The sequence below is a fragment of the Sminthopsis crassicaudata genome, chromosome 6, assembly GCF_048593235.1.
Source record: "Sminthopsis crassicaudata isolate SCR6 chromosome 6, ASM4859323v1, whole genome shotgun sequence".
NCBI lineage: Eukaryota > Metazoa > Chordata > Mammalia > Dasyuromorphia > Dasyuridae > Sminthopsis > Sminthopsis crassicaudata.
The window spans coordinates 16687014-16706720 of NC_133622.1; the positions used below are offsets into that span (position 1 = coordinate 16687014).

At 34.7% G+C, this 19707-nt stretch overlaps 1 protein-coding gene and 1 non-coding gene across 2 annotated transcripts in view; both read left to right on the forward strand.

Annotated features, from left to right (window-relative positions):
- LOC141545819 (sodium-dependent phosphate transport protein 2B-like) overlaps positions 1-19707 on the forward strand; it is a 216384-nt gene that overhangs the window by 153803 nt on the left and 42874 nt on the right. The window lies entirely within an intron of this gene.
- LOC141548127 (U5 spliceosomal RNA) lies at positions 2471-2587 on the forward strand. The gene has a single exon (XR_012483816.1). It is a non-coding gene; the product is annotated as a U5 spliceosomal RNA (small nuclear RNA).

Below are 19707 nucleotides of genomic sequence, written 5' to 3' on the forward strand. Positions count from 1 at the left end.
AAACTAGTGTTGACCTTGCCTGCCATTTCTATCTCATGAAGTTGCTGGCTAATGGAATTAAAAATTTTATTTTTTCTTATTCATTAATTTTTGACACTCTAATATAGGTTATACATGTACAGTATTATTAAACATTTTCACATTAGTCATGTTGTGAAAGAAGAATCAGAACAAAAGGGAAAAGCACAAGAAAATAGCAACAAAAAATGAAAATAGTATGCTTCAATCTGAATCTCGTGAGGGTCCTTTATTTCCCTAACAGCCATTATCTTAATGATTTTTATTATCTGAGAGGCCTTCGCATCCAAACAAGAAAGTTTCCTCTGTAGAACTAACCACTACTAACAATGAACGGTTGTCCTCCCCCTTATCATACATTTGAGCAACCTGTATTCATTAAATCCTAAACAAGAAAGGAAGGAATCGAATCCCCAATCTTTCTCTGGATGGATATAGCATTTTCCATCAGGAGTCTTTTAGAATTGTCTTAGATCATTGTATTGCTAAGTCTATCAACGTTGGTCATCTGCATAGTGTTGCTGTTACTGTGTACAATCTTCTGGTTGTGCTTGCTTCACTCAGCATGAAGTTCATATAAATCTTTCCAGATTTTTTCTGAAATCTGTCTGCTCATCATTTCTTATAGAACAATAGTATTCCATTCCATTCATATACCATAAGTATAAGAATTCATCCATTTCTCAATGGCTTGGCCCCTCGATTTGCAATTCTTTACTACCACAAAAAGAGCTGCTATAAACATTTTTGTACATGTGGATTCTTTTCCATTTTTTTTTTTTAACAATCTTTTTTTGTGACACAGACCTAATAGAGGTATTTCTAGGTCAGAGGGTATGTACAGTTTTATAATCCTTTGGGCAAAGTTCCAAATTGTTCTCCAGAATGGATGGATCAGTTTGTAACTTCACCAACAAGACATTGGTGTTCCAATTTTCCAGTATCCTTAACTTAACATTTCCCTTTTCTGTCATAATCCATCTGATAGATATGAGGTAGTACCTCAGAGTAGTTTTGTTTTGCATTTCTCTAATAGTTTTTAAGAGCATTTTTATATGACTACAGAGAGCTTTAATTTCTTCATCTAAAAACTGCCTGTTCATATCCTTTAGCCATTTATCATTTGGGTGACATGTATTCTTATACATTTGAATCAATTCTCTTTATTTTTAGAAATGAAGCCTTTAATATTTGACATGTATTGGTCAACCTGCCATCTGGAGGTTGAAGGAAGGGAAAGATTGGAATGGGGAGTTTGACAGTTGTCAATGTTGTAAAATTACCCATTCATATATCTGGTAAATAAAAACTATTTTTAAAAAAAAGAAATGATCAGGAGGATAATTTCAGAGAGGCCTAGAGAGACTTACATGAACTGATGCTAAGTGAAATGAGCAAAAATAAGAGTCAACAACAAGACTATATGATGATCAATTCTGATGGAAGTGGCTCTTTTCAACAATGAGATGATGCAGGCCATTTCCAGTGATCTTGTGATGATAGAGAGCCATCTATACCCAGAGAGAGAACTATGGGAAATGAGTGTGATTCACAGCATAACATTTTCACTCTTTTTGTTGTTGTTTGCTTGCATTCTGTTTTCTTTCTCATTTTTTTCCTTTTTGATCTAATTTTTCTTGTGCAGCAAGATAACTGTATAAATATGTACTTATATACATATATATTGGATTTAACATATATTTTAACATGTTTACTATATATTGCATTACTTGCCATCTAGGAGTGGAGGTAGGGGAAGTTGGGGAAAATTTGAAACACAAGGTTTTGCAAGGGTCATTGTTGAAAAATTATCCATTTATATGTATATTTTGTCAATAAAAAGCTATATTAAAAAAAAAGAAATGAAGCCTTTATCAGAAACACTGACTAAAAATTGTTTCCCAGCTTTCTGTTTCCCTTCTAATCTTGGTTGCATTGGCTTTGCTTGTGCAAAAATTATTTAAATTAATGTAATCAAAGTTATTTGTCTTGCCTTTTGTAATATTCTCTTTCTACTGTTTGGTCATAAATTCTTCCCTTCTCCATAGATCTGACAGAAACTGTTCCTTGCTTTTCTAATTTGCTTATGATATTACTTTTTATGTCTAAATCATGTATTCATTTTGAGCTTACCCTCATATAGGGTGTGAAATGTTCATCAATATCCAATTTCTGCCAAACTGCTCTACAATTTCCCCAGCAATTTTTGCCAAATAGTGAGTTCTTATCCCAAAAGTTGGAGTTTTTGTATTTATCAAACATTAGATTGCTGTAGTCACTGGCTACTATATCTTGTGAACCTAACCTATTTCACAGATCCACCTCTCTATTTCTTAGCCAGTACCAATTAGTTTTGATTACTATCATTTTATAATATAATTTTACATCTTGGTTTAGGCTAAGTCACCTTCCTTTGCATTCCCCCTTTAATTTTATTAATATTCTTGACCTTATACTCTGGTTTCTCTTCAGATTGCATAAATCTTTCGCCTTTTACTAAAGATTTCTGTGGAGAGGAACAGTTAAAAAAATATTCTTGACCTTTTGTTCTTCTAGATGAATTTTGTTATTATTTTTCTAGTTCTTTGACTAATTTTTTGGCAGTTTGGTGTGACACAGAATGGATAAATATTTAGGTAGAATTGTCATTTTTATCATATTATTTTATTATATTTGCTCGGCAATGGATATTTTTTCAATTATTTAGATATGACTTTATTTGTGTGAAAAGCATTCTGTAATTGTGTTCATATAGTTTCTGGGTTTGTCTTGACAAATAGACTTGCAAATCTTTTATGTTGTCTACCATTATTTTAAATGGAATTTCTCTATCTCTTGATGCTGGGCTTTGTTGCTTAATATGTAGAAATGCTGATGATTTATGTGGTTTGTTTTCTATCTTGCAAGTTTGCTAAAGTTGTTAATTGTTTAAGTAGTTTTTAAAATTGATTCTCTAAATATACCATGATATCAGCTGCAAAGAGTGATAGTTTTATTTCTTCATTGCCTGCTCTAATTTTTTCAATTTCTTTTTCTTCTCATTGATAAAGCTAACAATTCTAGTACTATATTGAATAATAGTTGTGATAATGATTATCCTTGTTTCAGTCCTGATTTTTTTGGAAAGGCTTCTAACTTATTCCCATTATATGTAATGCTTGCTTATGGTTTTAGATAGATACTGATTATCATTTTAAGAAAAACAGCATTTATTCTTATGCTCTCTAATGTTTTTAATAGGAATGAGTGCTATTTATTCAGAGTCTGCTAGGGTTTCCTTCCCAAAACAAAGGGGTAGTGATAGTGGTGGGTATCAAAAGTGAGAAGGACCCCTTTGCTTTCATTATTTGGTAATTTTTTTTACAGCAACTTAGTTTAAGTTCCATAACCAATCAAAAAGACTCCTCCTTGCCACATATATATTGGACTTGAACCAATGACTAAATGTTTTCATATGCTTCAAAGTTTACCTGAGAATTACATCATCTGAGTACATTATTTATGTTCATAGGGAAGAATCACATTGGCCAATTCTAGGCTCCCTTTTCATTGTATTATACTGAGTGAGTCATTGAAATCTCCTGAGCCTCAGGCTCATCTATAAAATAAAGGATTAGAATAAATGATCTGTAAGCTTCTTTTCAACTCTAAATCCTATGATCTCAAAGGGAGGTAAACTCCAGCTCTTAAATTGTTTGATTCTTTACATATGGGTTGGGTCATTGGAATGGCTAGTATTGTCACACCTTCTAGGATACCTTATGGATTGCTGTTCTTACTATTAAGTCATAAATCCCACTAGGTTATTTCTCATTAACAATCATCCAGTAGACAAAATTAGCTCTTAGCAAAGATTTTATTAATGTGACATACTAAAAATAGCATCTATAAACATTGCATCCTTGTAGTTTTTGCATTCTTGACTGAGACCATTGCTCCTAAGTGAAATGCCCTTCCCATGTTTTTCCACTCATCTTATTCTTACCAAATCAAAGATAATTCATGTCAAAGGGTTTTAAAAAGCCTTAAGTGTTATACAAATATAAAATATAATTATTTATTTATTCATACACACTATTTTTCAAGCTTACTATTTCCTAAGATAGGAATATATGCACATATATATGCATATATATATATTTTTGGTTTTGTTTTGCTTACATTGCTGTTACTTTTCAATGACCTTCCAAATTCCCTCCCCATATAATTTTATCTTGTAACAAAAAAAAAATGCAATTACACTAGGATTGTAGATGCAACACACTAGGATTGTCTGATAACATATGCATCATTCCATCCCTCTAGCTCATGACCTCTCTGCCAAGAAGTTCGAGGCTTTACCATTAGTCTTCTAAAATAATTAATGTTTGGTCACTTCCTTGATTGGAATTTTGAAGTCTTTCAATGTAATTTCTCCCTATATCATTAGTGTTTAGTGTATAAGCTGTTTTCCTGGTTCCATATACTTTGTTTTGCATAAGTTATTATGAGTCTTCTCAACTTTCTCTGAATTATTTGTACTTATCATTTCTTTTGGGATAATCATATTCCATTACATTGCTATTCCATAATCTGTTCAGTTAGCTTTTTCAAGTCTTTGCTATGACAGAGTACATTTCATTTCTAGGCCAAGGAATCTGAGGCTAGAGCTAGCAGGCTCTGAAAATGGGCCGGGCTGATCCCACATCATTGCCAGTCAGGTCCCAGGTTTTGCACTGAGCTCTAGTTAGCTTGTAAAGTTTTCAGTGTGTATTTACACCTTGGCAAGCAGAAAGTCTTGATTTATTGTTTTGTTGATTGTCTAGACTTTAAAAAAGGGAGGGAGAAAAATGCTAATAATGCCAATTAGATTTAAAAGCATGTCTTAGGTACATTTTCTTCTTCTTCTTAGAGAGCCAATTGTTAAACATTTACCAGGAGGTTTATGGGAAAAGAATTCATTCAGATGGTACAAAGTTGGGAGAGATATTTCATATCCTCAGAAACAGAATCAGGATGCAAAGAGGCAATGGCATTTTAAGGCAAACAACTTGAAATCACCCAGGGATAAATGTAAAGTTTTTCTCTTGGGTTCAGAAAACCAGCTGAATAAATATAAGATGGCAAAGATGTGGCTAGAAAGCATTTGCTGTGGGAAAAATCTAGGGACTCTAGTGAACTGCAAATGCAATATGATTAAGTTGTTTGACATGTGAGTCAAAAAGGCTAATGTGACCTTGGACTACAGTGATTAATGTATTACAGGCATTCCTCCTTTTATTGTGCTTTGCAGATATTATTTATTATTACCAACAAACTGAAGGTTTGTGGCAATCCTATGTTGAGCAAGTCTGTCGGTGCCATTTTTCCAATAACATGTGCTCGCATTGTATCTCTGTCACAGTTTGGTCATTCTTGCAATATTTCAAACTTTTCCAGCATATTATATCTAGTATGGTGATCTGTGATCAGTGACCTTTGATTTTACTATTTTAATTGTTTTGGGATGTCACAAACTGAGCCTAAATAAATATAAATCCAATCAAGACAAATTAGAATCTTGCACTCTGTTCTGTTCAGATCAGATATATAATACTGTGTCCCAATACCATATTTTAGGGTAAATATCTACAAGCTAAACAGTATCCATGGAAGGTTATCAAAATAATGTAGATCATGGGTGGGGAGGAGGGAGAGCAAAACCAACACAAACCATGCTACTCAAGAGTGCTAGAAGACTTAAGGGGAATAGAATGTCTCTCTTCCAATATTTGAACTGTTATTTAGAATAAGGGATTATATTCTGTAGAATGTAGAAGAGGGTTTACATTTGCACTCTTTAGCTAGAAGAAGTCAGACCTATGATAGATGAGAAGTCATAATATAGCAGGTTCTAAGTTATTTTAAGGAAAAAGAAGCATTTTTTTTAAATTCCAAATTTCTTTTTCCTTCTCACCCTCTCCCTCACCCACTGAGAAGGCAAGCAATGTGATATCAATTATATGTGTGAAATCATGCAAAACAAATTCCCATTAGCTGAATTTTTTTTTAAAGCAGGAAAAATAAAGCAAGAAAATGATGCTTCAATTTGTATTCAATCAGCTCTTTCTTTTTTCATCATGAGTTCTTTGGAATTCTATTGGATCATTGTATTGATCATAGTAGCCAAGCCTTTCCCAGGTGGTGTTCCTGTGCACAATTAATGAGAGCCAGAGCCATTTGGATTCAAGGCAAGGTCCTTTAGAAGAAATCTAACCCATAAACTTCAAGATATCTTGGGAGGTTTCAGGGATCAAAATTTACATTCCATTAGGCAGAGCACCAGCAGCTAAGCATATGATATATCCTATGTGGATAGGGGGAAGGGAAGGGAAAGAATACAGAAAATAAAAAACAGGAGAGAAGACAAGGAAAAGAAAAGGAGAGGAAAATGAAAGGAGGGGAAAAATGGTTGTATTTCCCAACTGGCTAGTTCCAGTTGAGTTCCCAGTGGGGCAGCTCCTACTATTTTTCATAGAAGTTGTTGTTTGTCCTTTATTTTCAAAAAACCATGACATTAGGGAAGTGAAGCCATGACATGGAAGTTTGGGCCTTGATTGGCTCAGAGTGAATGTATATGGCAATTATTTCTATTTTGGCCAGAAACCCTGAGGGTCTTCCCCAGACATACATACAACACAAGATATATATATATATCCTGCAACCAGGATCACCTCCAGTCATCTCAATTTGCACCTTGTCACTGGACTCAAATGTCTCTGGAGGAAGAAGTGAGGCTGATAACCTTGCATGGCCTTCCTTCACTCAAATTCAATTAATTTGCATATCATAAACCTCTTTGAGAACAAAGAACAAACCACTATAATAATTCTATATACAATAATCTCCCAATTTTCCTTACTTCACTTTGTACCAGTTCATATAAGTTTTGCCATTTTTTTTTCTTAATAATAATATTTTATTTTTCCAAGTACACACAAAGATAGTTTTCAAAACTTACCTTTGCAAAAGCTTGTGTTCCAATTTTTTCTCCCCTAAACAGCAATCAATCTGATATGGGTTAAACATGTGCAATTCTTCTAAACATATTTCCATATTTGTCATGCTGCACACACACACAAAATCAGATCAAAAGGGGAAAAAAGGAAGAAAAAACCCCAAGCAAACAAATAATTACCAAAAAATAAAAAAAGGTGAAAATACTATGCTTTGATCTATACAATTTTGAGTTCCAAATTCTCACTTCCACCCCTCTCTTGAGAAGGCAAGCATTTTGATATTAATTATATATGAGCAGTCATGCAAAACATATTTGCATATTAGTCATATTATGATAGAAAATACAGACAAAAAAAACAAGAAAAACCATTTGCATTTAGATTCAATCAGTTTTTTTCTGGAGGTGGAAAACATTCTTCATCATAACTTCTTCAGAATTATCTTAGATCTAATGATGAATGTTGGAGGGGATGTGGGAAAACTGGGACACTGATACATTGTTGGTGGAGTTGTGAAAGGATCCAGCCATTCTGGAGAGCAATTTGGAACTGTGCTCAAAAATTATCAAACTGTGCTTACCCTATGATCCAACAGTGCTACTACTGGGCTTATCCCAAAGAGATTTTAAAGAAGGGAAAGGGACCTGTATGTGCAAGAATGTTTGTGGCAGCCCTCTTTGTAGAGACAATAAACTGGAAACTGAATCAATTAAAGAATGGTAGAATACTTTGTGGTATAGGAATATGATGGAATATTATTGTTCTATAAGAAACGACCAGCAGGATAATTTTAGAGATGCCTGGAGAGATTTATGCTAAGTCTGATGCTAAGTGAACTGAGCTAAGTGAAATGAACTGGTGCTAAGTGAAATGAGCAGAACCAGGACATCATTCTAAGTAGCAACATCAATATTAAATGATGATCAATTATGATGAACACGACTCTTTCCAACAATGAGATGATTGAGGCCAGTTCCAATGATCTTGTGATGAAGAGAGCCATCCCCACCCAGAGAGAGGATTGTGGGAACTGAATGTGGGTCACAACTTAACATTCTCACTCTTTTTGTTGTTGTTCACTGGCATTTTGTTTTCTTACTCATTTTCTTTCCTCTTTGATCTGATTTTTTTGTGTGTGTAGCATGAGAATTGTATAAATATGTTTATACATATTGGATTTAACATATATTTTAACATGTATAACATATATTGGATTGCTTGCCATCTAGGGGAGGAGGTGGGGGGAAGGAGGGAAAAATCTGAAATACAAGGCTATGCTAGGGTCAATGTTGAAAAATGATTCATGCATATGTTTTGAAAATAAAAAAGCTTTAAAAATAAATAAATAAGTAAATAAATAAAAAGAATTAAAAAAGAATTATCTTAGATCTTTGGATTGCTGAGAACAGTGAGATTATTCCCAAGTGATCATTGTACAATTTTACTGTTACTGTGAACAATGTATTCCTGGTTCTGCTTACTTAATTTTGTATCAGTTCATGTAAGTCTTTCTGAGTTTTTCTAGAAGCATGGTGCTCATTATTTCTTATGGCACAATAGTATCTCATCACAATCATATACCATTGTTTGTTTAACCATGTTCCAATTGATAGTATCCCCTCGATTTCCAATTCTTTGTCACCACAAAAAGAGATGCTACAAATATTTTTGTACATAAAGATAGGGAAAGTACCCTTTTTTTTTCTTTAAAAATTTTTAAAATTTCTTTGGGATATAAACTTAGTAGTGGTATTCCTGGGCCAAAGGTATACACAGTTTTATAGCCCTTTGGCATAGTTCTAGATTGCTTTCCAGAATGATTGGGTCAATTTACAACTCCATCAAAATTTCATTAGTGTCCCAATTTTCCCACATCCCCTCAAACATTTGTCATTTTCCTTTTTTGTTATATTAGTCAGTCTGATAAGCGTGGGGGCCATACCTCAGAGTTTTAATTTGCATTTCTTCAATCAATAGTGATTTAGAGCATTTTCCCCCACATGACTATAGAAACATTTGATTTCTTCTTCTGAAAACTGCCTGTTTATATACTTTGACCATGGCTCTTTTATGAAGTTGACTTGGTTGTAGACTCAGCATATATTAGAAAAATGAGGCCTTTAATTTTTGATATTACTTCATTGTCTATGGTACCTTTTAGCATAAAATAGTTTTCCTGATTATCTCTTTTAATTAGGTCTATTTTGCTTTTGCTTTGTCTGAGACCATGACTACTACCATTTCCCCCTCCCCCCACCCTTTTTAAACTTCAGCTAAAGCATAGCTCTTTATTTTAACTTTGTGTGTGTGTTTGTGTTTCAAGTGTGTCTCTTCTAAACAACATATTGTTAGATTCTGGTTTCTAATCCATTTTGCTATTTCAGTTTTATGAGTGAGTTCATCCCATTGACATTCACTGTTATACTCACTATGTATTTTTCTTCATCTAATTTTCTTCTTTGCTTCCTCTCCTTTTTTTTTTTATCCTGTCCCTTTTCAAAAGTCTTTTTTTTTTTTTTTTTTTTTGTTCTAACCATTGCTTTTTAAATTTGCTCTTTTATTATCATCCCCTTTTCTTCAACTTTCTCTTGTCTACTTTCCCATCTATTTCCTATCAGGTAAATTATATTTCTATATACTATTAAGTATATATATAACATATATATATATATGAATGTATATATATATATTCTTCCCTCTTTGAGTCAATTCTAATGAGAGTGAGATTCAAATATAATTCTACTCTACCTCTTTTAACTTCCCCCTTTATTATAAAAGTTCTTCCTTATGCAGCTCTTTTATGTGGAAAAAATATATTTCACCTCTCCCATCTCCCAGTGCATTCCTTTTTCTCATTTTTTTGGGAGATCATTAGAACTTAATAGATCTACACCCATGCCTTCTGTCTAGTAAACACCTTCTAACTATGCTAATAATGATTTAGGAGTTACAAGTGTCATTTTCCTATTTAGGAATGGAAAGAGTTTAACTTTATTGAATCCTTTATCATTTCTCTTTCCTATGACCCTTTTATTCTTCCCTTGAGTCTTGTATTTGAAAATCAAATTTTCTATTCAGCTCTGGTCTTTTCATCAGGAAAAAACTCAAAAGTCCTCTGTTTCTTCACATATCAATTTTCCCCCTGAAGGCTTATATTTAATTTTTCTAAGTAGACATTTATTGACTGTAATCTTAACTCATTTTGTCCTCCAGAATATTTAAAGTCTTTCTCTTCTTTAACATGGGAACCACTAAATTTTGTGTGATCCTTATTGCAGCTCCACAATATTTGAATTATTTCTTTTTGGCTGCTTTCAGTATTTTTTCTTTGAACTGGGAGCTGTGAAATCTGGCTGCAGTATTCCTGGGACTTTCCATTTGAGGATCTCTTTCATGAGATAATCAATGGAATTTTTCAATTCCTATTTTACCCTCTGGCTTCAAGATAGAAAGGCAATTTTCCTTCATAATATCTTGAAATATGATGTATAGACTCTTCCTTTGATCATAGCCTTCATGATCAGGTAGTTCAATAATTCTTAAATTGTTTCTCTTCAATCTATTGTCCAGCTTTTTTTTTTTTTCCTGATGAGATAGTTCATATTTTCTTTTATTTGTTAATTCTGTTGACTTTGTTTTATTGCTTCTTGATGTTTCATGGAGTCAGTTTCTACTTCCTTAATACTAATTTTTAAGGAATTATTTTCATTAGTGAGATTTTATACCTCCTTTCCCATTTGGTCAATTCTTCTTCTTAAGGAGTTCATCTCTTTAGTGGATTTTTGTGCCTCTTTTACCATTTGACCAATTCTGTCTTTTAAGGAGTTATTTTCTGGAATGTGTGCCTCTTTTTTCAAGCTGCTAATTCTCTTTTCATAATTGTCTGGTATCATACACATCCTCCCTCCCCAAATTTTTTCCTGCTCTCTTATCTTTTCCTTTAATTCTTCTAAAATTTTTTCTTAGGCTTAGTTTCAATTAGCATTTTTATTTGAAGTTTTTTTTTTTTTAACTTTTCACATTGCCTTTTTTCAGAGTTTATTCTTGGTCTTCATTGCTACCCTTATAGCTTTTTATTGTCAATTTTTAAAATTATTGTTGTTGTTTGTTTTTCCACCTTATTTTTGACTTTGAATTTTCTGAAAAGTTGGATCCTGCTTATTTGAGGTGTGAAGATACTGTCCCAAGCTTCAGGCATTTTTTTTGCTGCTATTTTTTTTGGGGGGGGAGGCTATTCAGATAGATACCACAAAAGTGTGGTAATTCCAATGTGCTACGATCCTTGGAGAGGTATGGTTACTGTTTTCCTGGTCTGTATTCTGTTCTTTATTTAGATAGGGCCTCTGCTACCCCAACAGCCTCCAGCACTAAATCTTTCTTATCCTTAGAACTGTGGCCATAGCCACTTTACTCTTGTAACCAATCCCTAACTCCTCTGTCCTGGAACTCTGATTCAGAACTCATATGGACAACATAGTATCCAGTCAGAATATGCTGTATTCATTACCAACAAAGTTCCCTTGCTATCTCTTTCTGACCGCTTATCCATGTGTGGACTCCAGACAGACCTCTCACATTTCTCCTACTCTTAAGTTTTCTTAGACTGGGAAAAAATGTCTTAATCTGATCTTTGGTTGGCTCTATCACTCCAAAATTTGATTTGAAGTGTATTTTAAAGATTTTAACTCAGAAAGACAAATCTTCCCGATTGCAGGCCCAACATTCTATCCATGAAGCCATCTAGCTATTATGACTAATAGCAAGCAATTTTAGATTCAGGAATTATTTACTATTGATTTGATGCTTTTTAAAATATCCAATTTAGACTTCTGTGATGATATTATTGAAACATATTTCCTCAAAGTGATATATGTTGCTCTGCCAGGTCGGTGATAAGTTTAATTGCTTATTTGTTCATTATATTTATTGAGCAACTACTATGTACAAAGTATTGTAGTAGATATTATGCAGTGTATAGCATTATATAGGACAAAGCTCTTGCCCTTAAGGAGCTTACAATCTATTATTAGATGTGTCTATAAATACTTGTAATACCTGTATTATATACCTGTCATAATGGTAGATGCCATATTGATGTCACAAATGAATTGTCATAGGACAGCAAGGAAAGAATGGGTCATTTATGTTGAAGAGGACAAAGGTTTATATTGTAAGAGGTAACATTTAAGTTGAACTTTAAAAGGGGCAAAATTTAACAGGCAAAGATAATAATAATAATGATGATGATGATAGCTAGCATTTATATAGTTCTTACTCTGTGTGCTACACAGTGACTGCACTGTTCTAAGTGCTTTAGAATTATTATCTCAACAACCCTGGGGGATAAATTCTATTATTATTCTCATGTTACAGATGAAGAAACCAAAGTAAATAGAGGTGAAATCACTTGCCTAGAAATGAAAGGGAGAAAGAAATTCTAGGATAGGAGATATTTGGAAATCAATCCACTATGAAGGTGACAGTTGAAGTTTTGAGAGTGAAATCTCCAAAAGAAACAGTGAAGACTGAGGAGAAAATAGGAACAATGAAGAATTTTGGGAAACATTTGTATTTAGGATACTGGAGGGAAAAGGAAAGGCAGAAAAGGACACTGACAAGCTGTCAAAGGAGTAGGATGAGCAAGACAGGGACATGCTGAAGAAGCCAAGGGAGAAGAGAATTTCAGGAAAGAGGAGGTAGTAGACAATTAAATCCTGTAGAGAGTGTAGGAGGATGGAGACCAGGAAAAGATGAGAAATTACTTGGATTATAAAAGCTTGATTTTCCATCCCTGTGATAGTCTGTACCTAAACTGCAATTCCTTTGAGAATGAACAAGTAACTGAATGTCTACAAGTAAGGGAAGTTAAAAGTTGTTGTCTTTTAGGATTTAACTCAGTCTGTGAGATATGCTGTGGTCAGAGAATGAGGAGCTCTCCATATAGGCGACAACACCATCATTATAGTCAATGTGACACAGACTAATCCCTCTGAACTACTTCCCTTAATTGCTCAAGCAGACTGGGGCTCACAAGTCATTTGATTATATTCCCCTTAGGATTCCATGATCAGATAACACTGAAGAGAGCAGTCCTTCACAACTCCCTACCTGTCATGTTCTCCCAATGTGAACCAAACAGTTGTTGTAGTTACAAAGGTGGTTATAGGAAATGTAGACATTGCAAAAAACATCCTCCTAAAATAGCACAATTCTCTCTTTTTTCCAATAATTTTTCTTTTTTATTAAAGCTTTTTATTTTCAAAACATTTGCATGGATAATTTTTCAACATTGACCTTTTTTTAAAAATTAAAGTTTTTAATTTACAAAACATATGCATGGATCATTTTTCAACATTGACCCTTACAAAACCTTCTGTTCCAAATTTTCCCCTCCTTCCCCCCACCATCTCCCCTAGCTGGCAGGTAGACCAATGCATGTTAAATATGTTGAAATATAAGTTAAATCCAATATAAGTTATTTGTATAACATAGTTATACAGTTATCTTGCTGTACAAGAAAAAACAAATAAAGAAGGAAAAAAAATGAGAAAGAAAACAAAATGCAAGCAAACAATAATAGAGTGAAAACACTATGTTGTGATCCTCACTCAGTTTCCACAGTCCTCTCTCTGGTTGTAGATGGCTCTCTTCATCACTGAACTTTTTGGAACTAGTTTGAATCATCTTATTGTTGAAGAGAGCCACATCCATCAGAATTGACCGCCATATAATCATGTGACCATTAGACTCTCTTCTATATATACTGGGTCCCTGTGGAGCAGGGGTTCTATCTTAGAGAAAAAACATGGGAAGGCATGTAGAGCTGGGATGCATCTTAACACCTATAGCACTGCAAGACTTTTTCCTCTCATTGAACGTTCTCTGCCAAGCTTTCTTCAAATACTGTCAAGCATGAGTTGCTCCCTTGCCTCAGCTGACTTCTTGTCGGCATGCTTTTGAGGCTGACATGTGCACACTCAGATCTGGTTTAGTTGCCAACTAAAAAAGACTTCCTCACTCTTTGGTGAGTCCCCTACAGCTAAGATCTGGCTCCTCATGCAGCTTTCTCAATAGAGATTGGTTCATTTTTATGACTTTGTGAGTTTATAACAAAAAAAAAAGTCAAAAGAATCAGAAAGTTTCCCTCTGCTCTAGAGCCACTTGCAAAGTTGGTTCCAGGTGCTGAATAAAAGCCACATAGAGAAAGGGTTCCTTCCATCATGCATGTTCAAAAGTAAGCCCCCCTCAGGCTTCTATGCATTTGCTTGCAATGCTGGTCGAGAACTGGTAGGGAGCAAGAGAAGGAAAGAAACATGCATTTATTAAGCGCCTACTATGTTCCAGGCTCTCACAATAACACCTTGATGGAGGTGTTATTATTATTCACATTTTACAGTCAGGAAAACTGAGGCTGGCAGAGATTAAGTGATTTGCCCAGGATCACTGTCTGAAAGTATCTGAAGCTGCATTTGAATTCAGATTTTCCTGATGTCCTTGATGTACTAGTCACCTAATTGCTTATACTAGTCCTGTCATAGAGAGTCATTGAGGATGAACTATTCGTATGATGTAGAGTATAAGTGGAGGAACCTTCCAATCACATAGCCATGCTAACTAATATCGAGCTGAGAATTGTTTTAGATTATACTTTTTTAGAGCAGAGACAGGAAATTCCTATCCATTGCTCATATCTGCCTTTCAACTTAATTTTATTTGGTTCAGGGGACAAGTACAAAGAAGTAAACCCATTTTTAAAAAATAAGAATGAATGTATCATATCTCTAAAAGTCATCAAAATCCTAAAAGGCCACAAATGATGGTCAACAAGAACTCCTTATATTTGTCCAGTAATTTATAGTTTGCAAAATACTTTCATATATATGATCTCGTTTGATTTTCACCAAAACCCTGTCTGTCAGAGCAAGCATTGCTATCTCCATTTTGCAAGTGAGGAAACTAAGACCTAGTTATGGAACATTTTATGTTACATAGACCCAAGACCCCAATTATATACAAAGGCACCTGCCTGGTCAGTGGTAGAGTTCAGTTGGGAAGAACTCAGGTATTTTGTTTCGTAGCTTGTTATTCATTTTCATTTCATTGTGAAATTTTATTAAATCATCTTTTCCTCTATAAAATAATATGTGGTACTTGCTATTTTTCTAGAAGGTAAAATTAAAGTTTTCCTACTGAAAAACAGGAAGAGAAAGAAAGTTTTGAGAATTGCTGAACCTACAAATTTATAAAAAGTTTGCCTAGGAATGGAAAATCTTTGTCATAAAAATAATTAGGCAGCATATAATACTTAATTTTTTGTAAAAGAGTAAATTTAGTAAACATTAGGCCTTTATCTTTATTCCTGGATCTTCTACTCTCCTTTATGTGTGTACCTTTATTTGCCTATGTACCTTTGTGTATATGTCCAAATCTTTATGTCTGGTTCTCTCTCTCTCTCTCTCTCTCTCTCTCTCTCTCTCTCTCTCTCTCTCTCTCTCTCTCTCTCTCTCTCTGTGTGTGTGTGTGTATGTCTTTAATGTTCTTTTCCTATGGTTTTCTCTCTCTAGTATTTCTTTATATCTTCTATCTACCTCTTTTTCTTATGTTTTTTCCCCTCTCCAATTTACTTCCCTTCTGTTCTTCATCTCTCTTTTACTAGTAAGTGTATATATATAATATATAGTTGTTATATAAAGTCTGACTGTGTTTTTTTATATTTCTTACTTAATGGCCCTCTGATGTATGTCTATACCTCACCTGCTTGCTCTAATAGTGGAGGAGGCTGGGGAGTGATGGTGTGTAACAAAACGTTTTGGAAGGATATGGGTAGACATTCTACAACTGGTTTGGGCTGCTCATAAGTTGAAGAGACTGATTCACTCTGGAACCATTCAAAACGACTTCTTTTGGTGACTTTTGCTCACAGTTTCCAGAGAAATGGTCTTCAGACCTTGGGTTTTCCATTTATTCTTGGCTAGGTCTAAGAGATCTTCATGACACAATGATTTTGAGAGGTCACCATGAGGGTGTTCTGATGACTTGGTCTTCCAAACTGGGTGCTAGCTAGTATCAGTGCCCCATAGAGCAAGGAGTGATCCTCACCTAGCAAAAGCTCAAACAGGGTACTCACCTGGCAATAATGTTGTCTTTGGATGTGAATGTGGTGGGACAAACACTATGTGCCCAAGTTAAGTGGGATCTACTGTCCCCCACAGATGGAGGTAGTAAGGGAGATCATACTTCTGAAATGTTCGGGGTTGGGTTGGGAAATTTTTTTTATTTTGTTCTTGCTATGCTTTCCAAGTGAATAATTCTTTGTAGACATTATTTTATGTCAAGTGTAATGGAGCTGGGTGCCAGTCATACGTCCTTAACAATTGTGGGAACACAGCTAATAAGAGTCAACCTGTGGCAGTCGACAATGGATATTCTCAGATCCTCAGGGCAGCTTAAAACCCTGCAGTGGAATGCTTGGTTCTAGGATGGAGGGCTAGAGCACCCGCAACACTTGAAAAGACTTGTATAATTCCTATTTTAAAATTTAAAACCAGGGAAGCATTTTTATTTCTCTCTGTAAACAAAACAAAACAAAACAAATTACTTTTTACTGCTTTTTAATTAAAAGGCCTTTGTTTCATTTTATTTCTGAGATCTGATGATTCTCAATCACAACAGAAAAAAGTTCCTTACTCCTCTCCTGTAAATAAGCCACTTTTATACAGTGTTGTATTTTTTAGAGCTTGCAAAGTACTTTCTTCATAACAGTGCTATGTGTTAGTGTAGCATGATTGTCCCCGTTTTACAGATAAGAAAACAGTTTCTCTAAGATTGAGTGACTTGCCTCAAGTAATAGAGCTAATAAGTGATGGAGCTGGGAGTTTTCCTCATTTGAAGCTCAATGCCTTTTCCACTATATCGTGTAAATACAGGGCAATATAGACTTATAAACTAAGGGTGACTAGGTAGGACAGTACATAGTGTGCTCTGCCTAGAATTAAGAAGATTCATCTTCCTGAGTTCAAATCTGGCTTTAGACACTTATTAGCTGTAGGACCCCAGGCAAGTCACTTAGTCTTGTTAACTTCAGTTTTCTCATCTGTAAAATGAGCTGGAGAAGGAAATAGAAAACCCACATCTTTGTCAAGAAAACCACAAATGGGTTCATAGAGAGTCAGACACTACTGAAAAATGACTAAACAACAAACAAAGGCTCATAAATGAAGTGAACTTTATAAAGTTGGTTATTCACCAAAATGTTTCTTTGATTTTCAAAAGGATCATTCCTTGGAATCCTCTTAAATGATGACTTCCTCAAGTTCTTACAAAATATCTACTACCAAATTTACATTGAGTGATCACTCAAAGGATGAGGCACAGATCTGGGTGAACTGGGGAAGGAAATATAGAGATATACAAGATATCTCGTCTTTAGAAAGTTTGCAATCTTGATCAGGAAATAGGATAGGAAAGTGCCAATGAGGGATTGAATTGAGAAGAATAAATTTGATCAGCCCACACTTCTTCAGGAAAGGATCTCTCCTATGTGAAGTGGTGAACATAATTCACTTGCTTTACATAGGTCATAGCTTAGTGCTTTGTAAATATTATTTCTTGTTGACCCAGATTCTCCAAGTATGTACATTGTTCCCTTAGAATAGGAAGCTGGATTTGTTCTAGTAGGCCATTAAAGTTTGGCTCTGTGATTGAAATAAGTAAACCGGTTTTCAAGTTTATTTTACTTTGGTACATGAGTGCCAAAAGAATGGTCCAGATAATAAGTTCACCTGACTTCCAAGTGACTAATTTGAGGAATATTTGTGTATTTTTAATGGTTGATAGCTTTTAGTTTTGGAATCATGAAATCAAACTCCCATAATCCTTTCTGATCAAAGTGCACTTTACAAGTTACCCCCTGTTGAATTAACTGTCATCAGATGGTGCCATGTATTTCTAACCCTTTGTCCTTCAGGACAGAACCAAACAGTGCCCCCCCCATCAGTCAGGCATTTTGCATTGTACATTATATATAATCATAAGCAATGATATTGTACTATTAATATACCTGTGGAAACAAATGCAATTTGGGTTTAATCAGTCACTCAATAAACCTTTCTTAAGTGCCTACCATGTTTCAGGCACTATGGGAATACTAAAAGAGACAAAAGACAATCCCCATCCTCAATAAATTTATAATTTAATTGGGGAGACAATGTACAAATAAATATACATGAAGCAAAGTAGAAAGAGAACAGAATTAATAGAAGGAAGTCATTAGATTGGTTAGAGATGGCTTCTTATAGAAGGTAGGATTTTTAGATGGACTTAATGAAAAGGACTTAAAGGAAGGACTTAAAGGAAGGAACTTAAAGGAGGTCAGTGGTTGGAATGGAGGAGGGAGAGTATTTGAGCCAGAGAAAGAGCTGGGAACCCAGAGATCAAGTATCTTCTTTGTGGAGAGATCAGTGTCCTTGGATCATGTAACATATATTGGGGAGTAAAATGGAAGAAGATTGAAAATGTAGGAGGGAATTAAGTGATAAGAATCATTGAATGACAACTAGAGAATTTTGTATTTGCTCAAATCTCTGCTCTCCTATTTATTACCTCTATCAAGCTAAGGCAAGTCACTTAACATGTTTTCCCTTCTGTTTCCTCAGTGAGGGAACTGGACTGTGATTCTAAGCTCAAATCTATGATCCCATGGCATTAGAGCTACCATTTGTTGGGGGTAGGTACTCCTTTCGCCATCACAGACAAGATCCTTTCTGCAATTTGGTTTTTGAAGATTGTTATGGTTGAAATATCTATCATCCAGTGGCTGATTTAGTTATGAATCTGTGCTGAAATTTTTCTAACCTCATAGAGCCCATTAGAGCTCTGCCTTCAAGATCCCAGGGTCACCATCACATTGTAGTGAGAAATCAGAGTAGGACGTCAGTAAAATTTATCCAATCAAAATTGAATATTGAAATAATTTCTAAACACCATATAGGTACCATAATCCCATGGGCTAATCAAAATAATAAAATCCAACTACAGCCTCCTAGGCTACTCAGTCTCCCTGGGAATAAAGGGTCCTCAGGTTCTTATAATGCTCCTTGAATTTCCCAAATGCCATGTCTTTTTAAACATGTATTTCATACTAAAGAAGGGAAAGGGACCTGTATGTGCCAAAATGTTTGTGGCAGCCCTTTTCATAGTGGCTAGAAGCTGGAAGATGAATGGATGTCCATCAATTGGAGAATGGTTGGGTAAACTATGGTATATGAATGTTATGGAATATTATTGTTCTATAAGAAATGACTAACAGGAGAAATACAGAGAGGCTTGGAGAGACTTACATCAACTGATGCTGAGTGAAACGAGCAGAACCAGAAGATCATTATACACTTCAACAATGATACTGTACGAGGATGTATGCTGATGGAAGTGGATATCTTCAACATAGAGAAGAGCTAATCCAATTCCAATTGATCAGTGATGGACAGAATCAGCTACATCCAGAAAAGGAACACTGGGAAATGAGTGTAAACTGTGAGCATTTTTTTGTTTGTTTGTTTGTTTTGTTTTTCTCCCCAGATTATTTTTACCTTCTGAATACAATCCTTCCTTTGCAACAACAACAACAACAAAATGCACATATATATTGTACCTAGGATATACTATAAGATATTTAATATGTATGGGAATGCCTGCCATCTAGGGGAAGAGGTGG